A 20,445-nucleotide genomic window follows, 5' to 3' on the forward strand; every position below is an offset into this window, starting at 1 on the left:
CAGATATTGGATAGGAGTTTTCTGAAATTAGAGGTTGTTTAAAGGCGCTAATTTGTTTTCGGGTTTCATATCAATGAAAACCCTCGGGGAAATAGACACGCGGCAGCTAAATTAGAGTTTTAAAATGGCCAACTGTTTAAGAGTAGCCGAATAGAAAACCACTTCCCTGGCTGTTATACCCAGCGTTGTCACCTGATCCCAAAAAGGGTTGGAGTTGTAATTTTTTTGTTTGAGTAGTTGAATCTTGTTTTTGATGATGGAAATGGATTCACTATCGTTATGGGGAGTAGATCAATCTTATTTTTAATGATGGAAATAGATTCAAGATCATTGAATTTGTTTTTTTTAATGGAAATTTTGTCTTCTGATCCCAAAAAAGATTGGAATTGATTTTTTATTTATTTTTTTAATCTGATATTAATATTAAGAGTAGTTGAATGTTGTTTTTGATGATGGAAATGGATTCAGTATCATTATGGGGAATAGACTAATCTTATTTTTGATGATAGAAATAGATTCAACATCATCAACAACATATAGATTGAAACTTGACAGTGATAACATAGATTTCACTAAATTTTAGATAAAATTTTATCAAAAATGTACAAAGATTTCTATTATTTTCGTGACAAATTTAAAGCCTTGTTAACTACGCTTTTATGGGCTATGCCTCGTTAGACTACGCGGTGGGCTATGCCTCGTTAGACTACGAGGTTATGGGCTATGCGTAAGAGTTTTTTTTGACACTGACCATGTGTTTTTGGGCTTTCCATGAAAAGAATAACTAGACTATTATTTTTGAGAAGAATTTTCGGCAAAAATCAAATAGAGATAATTTTTTCGATGCCAGTGTGGTTCATCGTCAGGACAAGTTGAATGAGCAGATCTTGCAATGCATTATAAATAGATTGGTCAGAATATCCAGGTAATCGCTAGAATCATGACAGCGCCATTTGACCGGGAAATGGCTAGTTAGACCAAAATTTAATTAATTAATTAATTTATTTTTATTTTTTTTAATTCAAATCAGTTAATTCGGTTATTAATTTTCTTATTAGATTAAACATAAATTGACAATTTTATAAATATATATTAAAATAAGTGAGTTAATATACTATAAATAATTGAATAATTAAAAATAGTTAACTCTATTTAAATAAATATAAATCAATTATATTTTAAATCAAATATTAGTTAAAGGGAGATTTAAATCTTAAAATAAATTAATTATAAGATTTATTTGTTGATAAATCATTTGGGCTCTTTTACGTTTCGTTTTCTAATTACCTAAGAAGGGTTTCATTTTCTAATTTACGTAATTGTTTCAACACGACATGTATTCTTAGTTATTGCTTCCCAGATCTCCAACTTCGTTTCTTGCTTTTGTTCCCGAAATTTCCGCCTATTCTGAACGCCCGCTCTTGGTTTAACCGTAGGGAAAAAGTGGCCCGAAGTCCTTTCCTCGATAGCAAAAAAAGAGCTATCCGCGATAACTCTCGGGAGGCGAAGGGCGCGTCTATTTTCGCGTCTACTAATAATACTTCATTGACAATCGGTTCTTATTTCTTCGGAGTACGAGACTTGTGTTCGGTGGAATCGAGCTGGAGAGGATGCCGAGTGGCAGCGTTTTAACAGTGTTGCTCAGTAGGGTTGAAGCAAACGTATTTTTATTGAGTCTTCCGACTTCAGGCGTTATGAATTTGCTATTTCAGAAGTCGAAAGGGCTGAAAGGCTGTCAATCTGCGCATGTGGAAATTACGAGCATGTGGAAATTAGGGTTTCGAAATAAGGGTTTCCCGTGAACATGAAAGCAAAAGGAAATTTGTAGAAAAGAAGAGTCAACCAGGAACAAGTACCAGAAATAGAGTTATGATTCTGTCGTTTCTTCCTGCTCATTGCCTTATTCGGATTTGTACATTGGGATTTTAACATCTACAGAAGCAGACATATGATTCTCCATTGTTTCGTGGTTTTTGCAAGAGGACAGGCTCAGCTGAATGTCCCATATTAGATTTCAACATGTAAATGCAAACCTGCCCAGTCTTTCGTGGTTTTCGCAAGAGAAGAGGCTCAGCTGAATCTCCTCAATGAGATTTCCACATGTAAAAGCAGACCTATTGTTGTATAGCCGTTCTGGTAGAGAGATGTGTTGAGTGTCTTGATCATTTGATGGCCGCATATTTAAGGTAAAATAGAACTTACATTCTAGGATGCCATTTGGTTACTTCAATTTGGGGTAATATATTTTTCCTGAACCTTCAACACCCTCAATCATTTGCAGGAAATGATGACGAAGATTTCCAGAGGAATAAGCAGATACAAAGATACGATGAAGCAAAGGTAAGTGAAGAAAAGTTATTTTTCAAACGAGTCTTTATAGCTATTTTAGAAACACTCACTCTTGGCTTATATCTCCAAAACAGTTAAATCGTCTAGGTTTAATTTTGGGACAATGTTTTAAATCGTTTACGAAATGAGGCATTAGAAAGGTCATATATTGGAACGGAAGAACTAGATTTCGAAGTTTTCTAAAAAATTATATTCAGTAATAATTTAACAAGCTGTTCACCACAATTTTTCCTGCATTCCTAATTATGAGCGGTCTAACCATTCTGACCTCTCAAATACATATTTTTAGACACAAAAGTTCACACCACTCCTACCTATTTAGTATAGTGTAATTAATAAAATGAATTTTTTTATTGGAATTCAGCAATACAATTTGTTGGGAGATTTTGATTTTTCTTGTTTCAAATATGCTTTGAGATGTATAAATAGATTTATTACTTTGAAAAAATATTAAAACAATTTATCTTTGTAGATTGAACCATTTAAATTTATGATTTTTTAAATTTGTATTAAATTTTGGATACAATTGGATAGAAAATATGATGAGATAAATCCAGTTCATCTATTAATTAGACAACCAGAGAACTTGTCAAAATGATAATTTTTTCCATAATAAAAAAAAAACATAGGTCATCTATTAATTAGACAACTAGAGAACTTGCTAAAATGATAATTCTTTTCCTAATTAAGAAAAACATGACTACCTATTTGTCTTTTCCTCTTTCTTTGTAAGTTTTTTTACCTTCGTTCTTTTCACATATCTTTGCACAAAAGATAAATATCAAAAACCATGTGTCTTTGCACAAAAGATAAATATCAAAAACCACATAAATTTGGTTTCTTTTTACAGTTACTATATATTTTAATTTAATTAATTTTTTTAATTTTTTAATTGGTTTTTTTATTGTTTAGATAAGCATTTAATTAATTTTAATGACGAAAATCTTTCCACAAAAGATAGATATAAAAAACCACATAAATCTTGGATATTAAATACCAAAAATCTTGGTTTCCACATGTTTCTATATCTTTTAATTAGTTTTTTGATTATTTAATTTTAATAACTAAAATCTTCTCTATCATATAAATTATAATTTGTTCCTTATATTGATTAAAAAATATAAATGTTATTGATATATTTTTTTAATTTGTTCTTTATATTGATTAAAAAATATAAATGTTATTGATATATTTTTTTACCCTGTAATTTATAGGAAAAGTAGAGACACATAGAATATATAAATGTTATTGATATAATTTTTTTCATCGGTTAAGTTTTTTTTGAATGTTGTGAATAGATAAATGGTGTGCAAATTTAGTTGTGAATGGAAAAATAGTGTAAAAAAATATAGATAAATTTTAAAGATTAAATAAATTTAACTCAATTTAAAATTAAAAAAATACTAATAATAATTAATAAATTATTAATAAATTATTAATTATTTATTAGTGATATTACTGATACTAATTAGGGATATTCAAAGTAGAAAGATTTCGGTAGAATTAAAATAAATTAATAAAAATGATAAATATTTTGATAATAAAAAGATTAAAGAGTAATATAAAGAATAGTAATATATTAATAATATTATTAATTCATAATAATTCAATATATTATTAATAAGCAATAATATTATCAATTAATTAATAGTTATTAAATAAGGAATGAATTGTTTGGGAGAAGTTTACCAATGGAGAGGTGACGTAGGGCTAGCGTACTTGTCCAGATGGGTATAGCTATCGTTCGGATTAGAATCAGAAGCTGGATGGCTACGTATACCGGATTACACGCTCATGATCTTTCCTCATAGCCTGTCAGACCCATTTGATCTCTCAACTGTCAGAAAGAGGATAGACTGTCGAGGTACCGTGGAGGCTGCGAGTCACTTCAGCATCGGAATTGTATTATATAGCTATTCTGTTCCTAATCTTTGGGAGAAATAATATTATTATGAAGTTATGATTATATCCTAATTACAAATTACTTACGATAGTGGGAAAGGTTAAAGGTTAAATGACAGAAACATTCAAGGGAGGGTAAATTTGATCTAAATTGAAATTATAAAAAACATTACTGATAATTAAACGTATTCAAATCGATAGAATTGGACCAAAATCAGAATAGATTAATCGAAAAAGGTATTACAGCTACTTTATATTTCTCATATAATTTTTTTCCTCTTTAAAAAAAAAGATTAATCGAAAAAGATAAAAGTTTTGATAATCGTGATTTAAATAGCAACAAAAAAATAATAACATGATATTAATAATTTTTATTTGATATAAAATGGAGAGGTGTAAAGGTTACTAAGTTTCCATGGGAAAAAGTCCATGGAGACTCATTTTCCATGGGAAAAAGTCCAACCATGCTAAAGCACTGGTGTGGCCAAGGTTGGGTGCTATCGGAGGTAATTTTGACAATTTAGATGCCCTTGGGTGACTACTCAAGTCATAGGTTATATTAATTATATTATTAATTAATAATAATTTAGTATATTAATAATAATTAATAAAATTATCAATTAACTAATATTTATTAATAGCTAAAGCAGAGAAATTAAAAGAAAAATAAAATTATTATAACATTATCATTATATCAACAATTATTTATTATAAATGATTTAAATAATAATGAAATTATAGGATAAAGAATGGATAAATATAAATATTATTGTTATCATTATTAAATAATGTTAAAACGATTTCATCTTATTAATAATAAATTTTTTTTGTAAGCTTGGTAGAACCTTTTTCATTAATTTTCTTTAAAAAAACAGGTTACATCCATATTCCTATGGTTAGGTGGCCTCAACTTGGGCATTGGGAAACCAAATTTGTTGGGCACCTAACTGCATTATAAGTCATCCAAAAACATAATAGTTTAAGACTATCTAGGAGAGCTATATATGTCTGAGTATCTTTAAGTCTCCTAAACTATAAATAACTAAAGAATAATATCAAAGTCTGCAAAGCCTTCATCTATACATAGTAGTACTTAAAGCCAAAACTATGCAAATATGTTTGAGGGAGACATGGAATATGCTTCTAAATGCGATTGAGGCAGACATTCTGTTGTTGAATCTGGAATTGTATAAGATGAAATTCCTTATGAATTTCCTGGAGACAAGGATTAGTCTTGGATGGGTCAGCTAAAGGATTCATCAAAGCTCTAGCCACAATGTTCTTCATCAACCAATAAAGGTAAACAATCTGTTTGTATTAAGAAGATCGACCTCAGGAATGTTTAGGATCTGACACCAAATTTCGACATTCCTCCATATCCAGCTCTGCACCAACTGCCTATTGATTTAATTCTACTTCCCGACCCAATATTAACTAACGAACTCGAGCAAGTGTGCCGGTTTGGTATGACTAGGTTGATTCCCGAATGAGTCTCGAAGTAGATTTGCGGCCCCTACCTCGAGCTTGGCGAGGCTGGGGTGGGATCCTTCCCTATCGCTGCCTCATAATTCTATTATGCCCACTAGCCAAGGAGCCTCTAACAGAGGAGGGACCCACCATGTTGCGCTTCTACCAAATACTACAAAGATATGAAACTCTGAAATAGAAAGCCAAGGCGTCGAGCTCGAAGTGATTCGCAGTGTTAAGGCCCAGTACACACACTGTAAATTTAGACCTGTAAGGATACCATAATAGAATTCCATATAGTAGTGAGGAGTAGGGAAAAAAACCAAACAATTTCCCATGGATTTGAAATGGGTCTGCTGAGAAATGCTGAAAACATCAACCCGGGGATCCCCGAGCCATCTCAAGCCAAAACACATATTCGATTTGAGCAATTCCTTACCTAGGAGATGCTGCCTCCTAAATACCATCAAGTTCATCGAATAAACAAAGAAATAAATACAAATAAATAAAACCATCCATGCAAAGAGATACATGTTTAATCCCAGTACATATATGCCCATTCGAGACAGTAAAATTCCATAATAAACAAAAACAAATTTACAATAGTTTGACAACCCATAAGAAAAAACAACACTTTCCTCCCAAATTTCATGGATGGGTTTCCTTCTAACTCCATGCATTGGTTTAGAGATTCGATTCTAACGTAATATCATATGGACTTGATTCATAGGGGAAAGAGAATAATAGAAGCACATTGAGATAACATACCCATTGTCGCCGACCACAGGGAGGAGAATGAAACTGTTTGCACCAAGGTGGCAGACCTCTTGAGACACCTTCACATTCATCCCCAATCTTGCTCGAAAACCTATAACCATTCTAGTAAAAATTCATCCTAAACGTTCAAAGCTACTATCATAAAACTTCGACAGGGAGATTTCCCTTCGTCCTCGCCCTTCACCTAAATGATCTACATGTGTGATGCCACTTTGCAGTATAGAGCAAGTTTGCGAGCATTGTAACAAGACAACCCGTCGTCCTTTCTTATTGAGGCAATATACATGGCACAAATCCCGGAGATGCCCTACTATCAGCTCACACTTCGATACGGAGATTAATAATAATATTGTAAGTTATTAATTTCAAATAGATTAAAATTAGAATAAAGAGGGATAGGGATTTTATGTGTATACATACATGTTAGAATTTAGAAATGATTTGTCACAAATATATAGGATAAATGAAAGTTATAAATTAGAGAATGAATAGTATATATCAATTAAAGATTGAGATTTATCTCCAAAATAGTTATGTTCCTTTTGTCCTTCGAATTAAATTGATTAATTATTTTAATGCCATATGAACTAGTACAATATGAAGTGAGATATGGTTTTGGGCATGTCTTATTGGCCCATGGTATTGTAACAAAGTCTATTTAAAGATTACAAAACTAAACTATATGGTATAGTGGGCTTAAATGATGATGGTTAAGAATCTCGTGCCATGTTTTTTTTAAATGTATATATGTTCAACTTTTATATTAATTCTTTTATATGATTAATATTAATGATAACTTAAAATAAAACTACAATTTAGTTGGCTTTTATGATTTTATGTAATTTTAGCAACGTGAGACATATGGTGAAGTGTTTTGATGCTTAATATGGATTGATGCCTATCAACATTTACCAACCATTTAATTTATATTGCTACCCTAGTTAGATAGAAATTATTGTAAAGAAGATGAAGTGATGAGGAAGAAGTTTGGGAAGGGGAAGATGTATAGGGATTAGAGGTTTCTTATAAGTTACATAGTTGTATTCAGAAATATCTCAACAACATGATCTCCAACTTGGAAATCTTCCTATTTAGAAGAAAATGAATGTCAAATTCATATTCTCAGTGTTTTAATATTTGAAAGTGATAAATATATTATAAATAAAAATAAAATATATTATAAATTTATTTTTGAAATATCTTAAAAACTATGAAAAATATCTTTAAAATTTCAATAAACTTATTTTTCTTTTTAATATTATATATTTATTTAAAAATAAAAAAAAATTAAGTCCCTAATGGGAGTCTTAACTATCACACTATCTAAGGCAGAGGGGAATGCGAGACATTGAACAACAGTCTTTTCAACTCAGAGATGTGTAAGGTAAGTATGATGGGAATAAAATCCCATCGTTTAGTAGTGCTCCCTTCTCAACAAGCGAAGGTGGTGGATGTTGAAAACCATAACTTCATGTAATTATTAAACGCACTTATCTTGGCTCACTTAGTGCTGGTTAGGTGTGTTTTAATGGGCCTAACAGGCTCCACAATGGGAGCATATTTTGTGTGCTTGCAATGCATTAATGGTGCCTTGTAATGTAAAGATAATGCCTATCTTAAGACGTGTGCCATACAACCCACTTGTCCTCCCTTAGCCTTTCATGGGTAGAGTAACAATCCTCTGAATGCATGCGAGTTTGCTCCCTCTTGTGATTATAAAGGGAAGGGATGTAAAGGGTGGCGATGGCAATTGCACGTGCTACTCTATAACGTCATAAATCCTTTGGTTTCATTTTATTTTGACATGATAGGTATGACATCCTTTGTGCGTCGATCACTTTCCATCCAAGCTCGGTTGAGGGAAGCACTTGAGACTAGGGAGTCTCTTTATTTACAATGAATTCTAAGTCAATGTTTGTTATATTGTTCTTACAAAGTGCAGCCTCTGGGTCAATCTTTAAACTTGTGGTCATGCTCCCCTCCTCGGTGCTGCAAGGCCTTAATTTCCCAGGTATTTCTTTCAACTATTCGGTTTTGGTGTGCACAGTCTCATACCCTGGAATATTTTTTATTTGGTTTAGCAGTTTAGTCTTCCCCGGTTCCTCAAAATCCCAAGGGGGCTTATCGTACTTTCTGAGTTGTAATTTGGGATGGGTTTTTTTCCATTTTAAGTTTACCCATGACTTTCCCTTGTGTTGGTCTCATGAAGGTTGCAAAACCCTTGGTCTACGCCTAATTATTGATTATCATCTTACTCTCCTACTACAAGTACTTATCTATTGTATCAATGTTACTTCTTGCTTCTCTCTACTGTCTACTGCAGTCTATTATGGTGTGCTCCCTCTTTCACGAGTTGGCTTGGTTCTTCCTAGAGTGTTACTTTTAATTCCTTTTGTCCATCTATCTAGAGGTGTTTTAAGAAGGCGGGGCTTGTCCCTAGCTTTGTGCATTGTGGGTTTTGGTGATGGTATCATCCTCTTTCAAAGTCCATCACATCTGTCATTTTTGAACTCGCTGCTTAGTTTGGTCAACAACCCTAAGGGAAAATTTTAAGCTTATCTTTATTTTCCTTCTTGTGAACTCATTAGGGGATTTTTGAGGTCTAAAATGGGTCTCCTAAGGAAATTATAAAATAATAGTGGAAAAAATAAAATAATATTATATTACATCATAAAATTTAAGAGGGAAAAAAAACTATATTTTCAACTTATCTCCCTATGGGTTTACTCAAATTTCAAGCGGAAACATTCATTGGATACAAACTTTAATTCATCATCCAAGGAGTACACATCTTACATACTTCTGATGGACCCTGCTACACAAAAAATGAGAAATATATGAAAAAGCATGATTGCAATCACGTTTTTCATGTATTTCTCATTTTTCCTGTAGTAGGGTCCATCGAAAGTATGCAACATGGGTACTCCTTGGATGAGGAATTAAATTTTGCATCAAATGAGTACTCACTTGAAATTTGAGTAAAACCTTAGGGATATAAGTTGAAAATACGAGTTGAAAAAATAGATTTATTATTTTATTATTTTTTAATCTTTTTTGCTTTTTTACTCCAAAAGTGGTGAATCATCCCCCATGGTTGACATAATCGTATTGAATCCTATTGGTTCTCATAAAGTTTATTTTGGTTGTACATTTTTCTTAGGAGACCCATTTTATACCTCAAAATTCCCCTAATGTCTTTGCGCGACTATGCCACCTCGTTAGAGAATGGCAGGCCATAGGAGAGGTTTTAGTTTGAGGTTTAATTCTCACTCTAGGAACCTATTTGGATGGATCTCTTTGACATCTATGTTTGATAAAATACCCCCAGAAGTTCGTAAGGAGGTTCAAAATCTAGAATCTTGGGAATTTGGGGACAAAGCTTACTTTTCAGATTCTGAAGTTGGAAATCAGGAAATCAAGTGTATTCCTAATCTTGGTAAATTTCGAAAGAGAAAGTTGCACTTCCTACATTTTGTTTTAGGTTATCAACAACTTTACTCCTTACTATGTTTGGTCATCTGTGACAAACAAGTGGACCATTAAAGTATATTTATAGGGCAGGGGGAATTAAAATGCCTTCTCAGAAGCATTTGATATTGCTTGGATCATATTCTTGTACACCTACAAAAGGGGTAAAGATATGTTGTGTCGGAGTTAGACTTTGACTCGAGAAACATTTCTTATGTTCCTGTGGTGATTAATACTCCATTACTCAACAATACCCCCCCTCTCAACTTTGTCCCTTCAACGAATGGAGACCTAATGTCTCCAATGGTCATCTTTTATTAATAGTACATGCTTCACTACCGCTTTTGGTTTTGGTATTTTGCCTCAATATGGTTGGCTCACTCATGCCGTGGTACATGTCATAGCTACCAACATAGAGCACTAGAGTAGTTGGCACTTCTATCCTTGCCAACTCTTTGGTCACCTCACCTTTATGGTTTTGCTTTTTGATCTTTTTGTATTCAGAGAATAGAGATTTATAGTGTATATATGTGCTAAAGCTTGATAGTGGGCACGTTTTATGCAGTTGTTATGATATAGTTAGCTTTTTTAAGCACAATTGCTCTTAGGGTAGTCACAATTGTTATGGTTAGGAGAGTTATGCACTTGCAGAGAAACTGGTTAATATCCATGTATATGTTGCAAACCTATGTTAATTAATGAAATTTTTGTGGAAATTTACCCAAAAGTAAAAAAAATAAAAATATTAATCATTTAATTTAATAATATTGTGTTTGTAAATTTAGGTTGTCTATGGAGGCAACAATTTTGCATGAACAACCAAAAAATGTTGAAATGTGCTATTTTTTTAATTGCGAGAGTCCATAAACAAATTTTTTCTAAGACGTTTTTTTCACCTGATTTTATCCATTATTTTCGAAGGAAAATTGATGCCTCCTTAGAGTAGACTTTGTAAACATATTATATTATTCAACTTTTACATTTTAAAAGGATATGTGATTCATAACCTTTTTTTATCCGAGAACTTGCGTAAGGTCCAAAAAGTTGACGGATAATATTCCACGTATGTCATGCCTTCATCATGGTGCAAGCATGTAAACATAAACCTAGGGCCACCCTGGGCAGAGATTTCTCTAGAATTGAACAACTTAGTGACTTGAGTGTTCATCTAGATTTTAGGAAGATTATAATTATATATATATATATATATATATATATGGTTAAAAAGTGGTTTTTATTTTTCACTCAGGATGGCACAAGGATGTTTAGCCTTGGCTCAGGTAGTCTAGGATAAAAGAGAGATCATGTTGGAAAAGAAGGATAATATTAAAAACACTATTTTTCCAAATTTAAGGATAAGTTGTGGGATGTTAAGGAGCTTGAGGGGAAAAACACACTATCGCTAATAAGAATTATCTTTATGTCTTGACCAATTCTCACAAGAAGATGAACATTGCGAAAATAAGAATAATTTTTCACAAGTTTCTAAGTAAAATTGGGTGTTGGTCCATTCCTAAGACACCTTGGGCTGAAAGAATATATCACCTTTGTAATAATAGGAAAGTTGAAGATGAAAAACGCTTTCTCTTGGATTGTCCCACTCTCACTCACATCCATTCTCACTGCTAAAACATTTGGCACACTACCAACCCTTTCCTCAATTAATCTCTTACTTTATAAGGTCCAATAAACCACATTGATCTTAACAAACATTAATCATCATCATCATCAACCTAAATATTTTTTTATTTATTTCTATTTTAAATTTTAAATAAAAATAGTTTCTATTAATTTTAATATAATGTTAATTAAAAATAATTTGATTAATAATTCCCTCATAAAAAATATCTTGCATATAATTAATATTAATTTTCTTTTATTAAACAATAAACAATATGCTTTTGTTTCTATAGAAAATTAGACATTTCTACAAAAAATTACATCTACCATTTAAAGTATAATTTGATTTGATGATTGTTAAAATAAGATAATTACTCCTGCATGAGGAGTTGGCTAAACATAGAGAGTAATTTAACTGAGTGATTGAGTGTTTGAGTGTTGAGTCAAGTTGAGTTAAGTCATAGACGACTTTTAGTGTGTGGTTGCATGCCAAGATTTTTTAGGCAAGTTGCTAGTTGGAAAAGGATAAATACCCTTCATCGAGTTCATTGTAAGTATCATGTTTTGTGTGATGAATAGAAGAGCCGCAACTCATGGATTTGTGTGTGAATTATTTGCTTTATCTTCTCTGTCTTTCCAACAAATTGGTATCAGAGCAAGGGAGAACAGATTAGTAGCAATCCGTGTGAGAGGAGAAATATATTTTTTCTCGTGGTGTTTGAGCATTAACGCATCTTGCAGGTTATCTATACGGCGTTATAACACATTCAGGGTCAAGAAAGAGTCGCGTTAACAATAAAAAACTTATGCGCTTTTGCATGTATGCGGATTGATGACCACTTCACAACGTTAAGAGACTAGCGCGACACTTTGCTTTCGTGAGGGGCGTTATCACACATTCTGAGCTTTCGTGAGGGATGTTAGCACGCATTCGAATTAGTTAAAAGAACACGTTAGTGTGAACAATGTGTTAACGCTTCGAAGGAGTACCGTAAAGTCTCAAAGTAGTAAGTTATAAGGGGTACCGTAAAGTCTCAAAGGTTCATATGAGAGATTTATATACGTTGACTTTACTAAGTGGGAAGTCTCTTATTAAAAAGAGAGCACGGTTAAATTACAAAGGGTTTCATTAAATATATCTTTATATAAAGGTTTTGGAAACTTTATAAATTAATTTTTTTGAAAAATTTAATTTATTTATTTATTTATTTTTTTAATTTAGGGTTTTATTGAGAGGTGTACTTTTTTTTTGAAAAAGTTCATTAAAGGAGAAATTTTTTCTTGAAAAGAAATTTTTGGAGGAAGATGAATTTCTCAAATTTCAAGCCCCAATTCCCACCATTTACAGGGAAAAATTATGATGCGTGGGCCATTAAGATGGCGACCACATTGCAGGCACATGATGTGTGGGATTATGTTCAGCTTGGGTTTTCAGAACTTAAGGATGAAGCAACAAAACGAGCTCTCAGTAATACAGAGAGGGAACGATGGAAGAAAGACAAAAAGAAGAATGCACAAGCGTTTCAGCTCATCCAGTTGGGAGTGGACCAAGTAGTGTTTCAAAAGATTATGATCACGTCTTCAGCAAAAGTAGCATGGGACACTTTGGCGACAAGCTATACAAGTATGGCCAAAGTCAATATTGTTAAGTTATAGAATACTATGAGAGATTTTGAAAGTCTGTAGATGAAGGAGACAGAGGACATCAATTCTTTCATGAATTGGGTCATAATTATTGTAAATCAATTAAAGATTTATGTTGAAGAAATTAAAGATCAAACAATGGTTGAGAAGGACCTTAGATTTTTGTCTATCAAATTTGAGGTTATGGTAGTAGCCATAGAAGAAGCCAAGGATTTGGCATCATTGACAGTTAATGAGTTGATGGGATCACTTCTATCACATGAGGCAATGATAGATAGAAATAAGGATTCCACTTTAGAGATCGCTTTCAAAAGTCAAGTTTCTTTTTCAAGAGACAGAGGTTGAGGCAGAAGTAGATCGAGAGGCAAAGGATGAAGCGGAAGATATGGTGGTCAGAGAGATGGCCAAGAAGAGCATGAACATGAAAATGGAAGCAACTACATAAGCTTCAACAATAATAAAAAAGTTGACAAATCAAATGTGAGATGTTATTATTACAATAAATTTGGTCACTATGCTCATGATTGCAAGAAGAAAATCACTGATCAAGGGAACCAAAGAGCTAATGTCACTACAGAGAGTACTAACTCCATGTTCCTAGATTTTCATACCATGCATGAATCTTCTGCTAGTGTGTGGTTGTTAGACAATTATTACAGTAACCACATGATAGGCAACAAGGATTTGGTTGCAAATTTCAATCAATCTGTGAAAACAGAGGTAAATTTGGGGATTGACAAGACTGCGGAAGTAAATGGCAAAGGAGTGGTCAACATTCTGACCAAGTAGGGGGAACCAAAGACAATCTCATAGGTATATTATGTTCCTAGTCTCAAACATAATTTGATAAGTGTTGGTGAATTAACACATAAAGGATATAGAGTTATCTTTAAAGGTCAATAATGTGTTATATATGACAAGCCTCCACGTAAGTACCTAATAGCGAAGGTGCAGATGATGAGGAACAAACTCTTTCCTGTAGTTATGAATTACAATGATCATGTTAGTTCTTTTACAATTGCATGTTCTGATAATTATTGGTTATGCCACTTTCGATTTGAACACTTGCACTTTTATGGTTAAAGATTGTTGTAGCAAAAACAGATGGTCAGAGGATTACCTCCTATCAAAGAAGTTGCTAGTACTTGTGAGTGTTGCATCTTAGGAAAGCAACACTGTGAAAGTTTTCCAAAGGGAATTGCATACAGAGCAACGCAACCTCTTAAGCTAGTGCATACAGACTTGTGTGGACCTATGAGGACACAGTTGATTGGTGGAAAAACGCAACCTCTTAAGCTAGTGCATATAGACTTGTGTGGACCTATGAGGACACAGTTGATTGGTGGAAGTTCTTATTTCCTTACATTAATTAAATATTATACTAGAAAGACTTGGGTTTAATTCTTGAAGTAGATGTCTGAAACTTTTGCAAAGTTCAAGGAATTCAAAGCCTTACCAGAGAACCAAAGTGATTAACAAATAAAGGTATTGAGGTCAGATCGTGGTGGAGAATATGATTCAAAGTCATTCCATGATTACGCCAAACAACATGGAATCAAAGGACAATTTACAACCAGGTACACACTGCAACAAAATGGTGTAGGAGAGAGAAAGAACATGACAATTATGAACATGGTAAGAAGCATGTTTAAAGGCAGAAACTTCTCTAATGAGTATTGGGCAGAAAAAGTTGCATGTGCTCTTTATGTGATCAACAAATCTCCTATAAAGAGTGTGATGAACAAAGCACCATAACAAGCATGGTCAAGTATGTATTGCAGCGTATCTCATCTCAGAGTATTTGGATGTCTAGCTTATGCACATATGCCTAACGACAAAAGAGGAAAATTGGATGATAAAAGTGAAAAAAGCATATTCACTGGTTATATTGAGCAATCACAAGCTTACAAATTGTATAACCTTGTCACAAAGAAGACCATAATTAAGAGGTGTTGAGTTCAAAGAACAAGAGTCATGGAATGGAACTGTAGACAAAATAGTTGATGCATAAGTGCCACTCATGGAATAAGATGTTGTAGCAGAAAAAGAGCAACAAGAATCACAGGCGAAGACACCAAATAGAGACACACCAACAAGGACTCCAAGATTTTCATAGCAGCATGGATCTTCAAGCAGATCAATAGATCAAGATCCTCCCAGCAATCAATCGGGTTATGAATCAAGCAATGGTAAGAGAAAGATGAGAAGTTTGAAAGATATTTATGATGATTTGGATGTTAGTTCAAATTTTGCATTGTTTTCATTCCAGCCTTCTTCGTTTGAGGAAGCAATCAGAGATGAAAATTGGGTGCAAGCCATGGATGAAGAAATTGGAGCTATTGAAAAGAATGATACATGGGATTTGATTGATTTACCAAAGGACAAAAATCTCATTATTGTAAAGTGGGTGTACAAGACAAAGCTGAATGGGAATGGTGAAATTGGCAAATTCAAATCTAGACTTGTAGCAAAAGGATTCTCGCAGCAACCAGGAATAGACATTGGAGAAACGTTTACTTCAATATCTAGATTGGATACCGTAAGAGAAGTTCTAGCCACAACAACGCGGAACAAGTGGAAAGTATATTAGATGGATGTGAAATCAGCCTTCTTGAATGGAATTCTAGAAGAATAAACTTATGTGCAGTGGCCTCCAGGTTATGAAGTTGAAGATAATGAAGATAAAGTTTACAAGTTAAAGAAAGCGCCTTATGGATTGATGTAAGCACCTAGAGCTTGGTATAGCATAATCGACAACTACATGAATAAGAATGGATTTTGCAGAACCAACATTGAGCCTACCTTATACACAAAGGTAAATGAGCATGGACAGATTTTGATTGTTTGTTTATATGTTGATGACATGATTTTTACAGGTGATTTTGAGATAGACGAATTTAAAGTGGCCATGATGAAAGAATTTGAGATGACAGATCTTGGCCTCATGAAATATTTTCTTGGCATAGAAGTTGAGCAATCTGAAAAAAGGAATTTTTATTTGTCAAAATAAATATGCCAAAGATTTGTTGAAAAGATTCAAGATGGAAAATTGCAAACTTGTCCATACACCAGTTGAAACAGGTACAAAGTTAAGCAAAGATGATGAAGGATCATATGTCAATCCAACTTTATTCAAAAGATTGGTTGACACCCTCATGTATCTCACAGCTGCAAGACCGGATATCATGCAAGGAGTGAGTTTGATTTCCAGATTTATGGAGACTCCAAAAGACACACATTGGAGTGTAGGAAAAAGAATTCTGAGATACATAACAAGAACTAGAGATTGTGGCATAATGTATGCAAGCACAAAAAAGAAGGATTTGATTGGATACACAGATAGTGGTTTTGCAGGAAGTTTGGATGATAGGAAGAGCACTTCTGGTTTTGTGTTCCATCTTTGTTCAAGTGTGATTTCATGGGCATCTAAGAAGCAACCCATTGTGACACTTTCATGAGCTGAAGCACAATATGTAGCAGCAACATCAACAACATGTCAAGCAATGTGGGTAAGAGGAGTATTTGATGGACTCAAGCAGAAACAACAAGGATCAACAACAATTTACTGTGACAACACCTCAATGATTGCACTATACAAGAATAGTGTGTTTCATCAAAAGAGCAAGCATATTGATACTAGATATCACTTTATTAGAAAACTTGTGAGCAATGGAGAAGTTCAATTGAAGCCTTGTAAATCTAGTGATCAATTGGTTGATATATTTACTAAGTCATTAACACAAGATTTGTTTGAGTTTCATAGAAGAAACTTGGGTGTTGTAAGTCTAGCTGAGACATAGACCAGCAAGCATGTTTGAGTTCTGATGAGTCAAGTTTTTTTTTTTTTTTTGTTATTTTGAATTAGAAGCTGGAGAACCCACAATATTAACCATTTCTTTAATCAACGTTTCGAACCCCAATCGGGATCCATCATCAGGACAAACTTGAATGAAGAAAGAAGAAGAGCTCTAATGAAGGTTTAAATAGTTTTTAATAGAGATATGTCTACTAGTATTTGTCGACTGTTTGTTTGATTAAATCATTTTTTTTAATTAATTAATTATTTATTCAAAATTATATTAACATGTTTATTGCTTGAGTTAATATTCAGTATATATATATTAATAATAATAAGTGAGTAATTTTAATTTATTATTATTAATATTAAAAATAGCATTTAGTGTATTAATATATTACATATTTAAATATTAAATATTAAATATTAACCTTAACAATAATATTAATGTATCAATAATGATTAATAATTAATAACTACTAAATAATAGTAATAATAAATAGTTAATATGTATTAATAATAATGATAATATTTATGTTTTAATAAAAATGATAATTAATAATGATAATATTAATGTGTTAATAATAAATGATAATTAATACAAATAATTAATAATAATAATAATGCCAATGAATTAATAATAATTAATAATAATTAATACCTAATAATTATTAATTAATAATAATTATTAATTATTAATTATTAACCAATAAGTATTAATAATGAATGTTAAAGTAATAATAATTAATAACTAATATTTATTAATAATATTAATTTTAGCGAGTTAATAATAACTAGTAATCTTACAATATTAAATTAATGTATTAATAATAATTAATAATTAATAATAAATAAAGTTAATGAATTAATAATAATTAATACTTAATAGCTAATAATTATCAATAATATTAACGTTCTAGTTAAAACCTAATAGAGAAGCAACTAACCACTGATTGCTAGAAGGGGAAAGAGAAATTTACCTGTTAAGCTCTACCTGAGATGTACTGTCCTTCTTAATCTTTCTGATTAAGGGAAGCCAGCTACCACTAATCTCAATACCATTGTCCCTATTGAGATTATGTGTTGGTTCTCCGGCTTCTAATTCAAAAGATATAAACCACAGAGGTCTTAAATCCAGAGTCAAGTTTTAGTTTAGCAGTCATAATTAAGGGGGAGTTAAAATAAGATAATTACTACTGCATGAGGAGTTGGCTAAAAATAGAGAGTCAATTCACTGAGTGATTGAGTGTGTCGAGTTAAGTGATAGACGACTTTTGTTGTATGGTCGAATGTCAAAATATTTTAGTCAAGTCGCTAGTTGAAAAATGATAAATGACTTTTATTGTGTGGTTGCATGTCAAAATGTTTTAGGCAAGTCGCTAGTTGGAAAAAGTTAAATACACTTCACCAAGTTCATTGTAAGTATAATGTTTTGTATGATCAATAGAAGAGCCCCAACTCGTAAATTTGTGTGTAAATTATTTGTTTTGTGTTCTCTAACTTTCCAACAATGATGTTAACTTCATTCTATATATTTTAATAAAAAAATACAACTCGGAGAAGGTTCTAGGAGCATTGTGAAACATGGTCAAAATTCAGGCTAAAAATTGACAATAGGTGCAGTACTAATTTTAATAAAAAAATACAACTCGGAGAAGGTTCCTAGAAGCATTGTGAACATTGTCAAAATTCAGGCTAAAAATTGACAATACGTGCAGTATTAAGTAAAGGGAATGGCAGAACAACAAAATTCTTGATTCTTGGATGCTTTCTACGATGCTCCACATTATTGTTTTAGGAGGTCCAAACAGCGTAATAAGTACTTGACTTCATGACCTTCAGTGTATCTATTGAGAGAGTTTTTCTGTTTGGCTGATAAACTCGAATGTTTTCAGCAATTCGCAGTTTTATTAAGAGAAAGATGTGAAGATTCTACCGCTACAGCTAATGTTTACCGCAATACTCTGAACCGCTGTCCAATTTTTATTTGGACTGACATTTTTATATCTCCGTTGACATTATATATAATAGAATGTCAGAATGAATGGCATTTAGTTTGTTTAGAAATGATTTTGTCCAATGTCCAATTCATTCGAAAACCGAATATCGATATGATTTCAAATGGACGCCACGAAATGTTGTTAGAACAACATTGTCTTTGATTCAGGAGGCCATGGAATGTTTTTCAAACATTCTCATTATAACTTTGTTAAAAAGAGAAGACGCAAGACCCCCACACTGTTATTCATTCATGTATATTTTATTCATATTTATATATTTTAGTTACGAAGAGTTTAGGTTTGAGTAAGCTTTAATATGGAATGAAATAATAGTATATTTATTCGGTATGTTTTTATGAGAATTATTAGATGTTTTTACTAAGATTGGTGGTGTAGGTATGAATATTTGGGGAAAGAGTGTTTATCTTTTACATATGATTCTCATTCTTATTCTTTATCATAAAATTTGACTTGTAAGATAAAATTAAATTTCACACTAATAAATTAATTTACAATTTATAAATACATATTTTCATAAATATTTTACTCCAATTTTAAGATCATAAATACAGTGTCATAGATAAAAATTAAATGGTTATAAATTAATATATTAATCGGCATAATCATGAAATCTATTTAATGGTTTCATTTTTATGTAAATATGAAAATTTCCAACACTTTTATAACGAGATACCCTAGATTAGAATTAATCTTAGTCCTTTAGCACCAAGCCCACGTAAACCCAGGCTTTGGTATTTATATCTCCTATTTCCCATTTAGAGTTGGTACGCACACCTCCTTTTAAATTTACACTAAAGACAGCTAAGATGTTAGGTAATGACATCCTGGTAGTAGGGCCACTCAATTTGAATTTGAAATAAATAAGAGAGGGTTCGTATATTGTTTTGTGAATGCGATTATGATTGAGTAGTGGCACATAGCATTGAATCCATGGTTTCAGGTCCAATGTCATTATCTACTTAAACGAGGAGTGCTAGATTCTACAGGAGTCAACGCGGATACCATGTCAGTCTCGTAGCAGGGAAAAAGTTATCCTCGTGTACATTAAAGAACGCTGAAAAAGTGTTGTCATTGAGGACTCTCGTAGTGAACCAAGAACCTTTTACCTGTGGACATATCAGATTCAATTATCTTCATACCTGTGCATGATTTTAGCGAGACCGCAAGTTGAGTAGCGACAAAAGGACTTCTGTAATTTGTGTCATCGTAAGTAGGTTGGAATTTCAAAACACATTCATCTTTTAAATTTGAAGATTTTTACACCGGTCTTACCATTTTAAGAATTTCAACCAAAAACTTTGACATTCTTATAAAATTTACCCTATATTTGAGGGGCAAATCAGCCCATGACTTCCCGTCAAATTCCATCCCTATTCACAGAGTGAACAGGTCATTAAAATT

At 32.4% G+C, this 20,445-nt stretch overlaps 1 long non-coding RNA gene across 2 annotated transcripts in view; it reads left to right on the forward strand.

Moving 5' to 3' along the window:
- Positions 1–1,397: 1,397 nt before the first annotated feature.
- LOC149166883 (uncharacterized) overlaps positions 1,398–20,445 on the forward strand; it is a 99,497-nt gene continuing 80,449 nt past the window's right edge. For both annotated transcript variants that reach the window (XR_016260513.1, XR_016260512.1), the window contains exons 1-2: positions 1,398–2,186; positions 2,282–2,340. This is a non-coding gene — a long non-coding RNA (uncharacterized LOC149166883). The remainder of the gene's footprint in view (positions 2,187–2,281; positions 2,341–20,445) is intronic.

This window comes from Pinus tabuliformis, chromosome 5_1, assembly GCF_031772625.1.
Source record: "Pinus tabuliformis cultivar Carrire ecotype Pingquan chromosome 5_1, CPIR1, whole genome shotgun sequence".
Lineage (NCBI taxonomy): Eukaryota > Viridiplantae > Streptophyta > Pinopsida > Pinales > Pinaceae > Pinus > Pinus tabuliformis.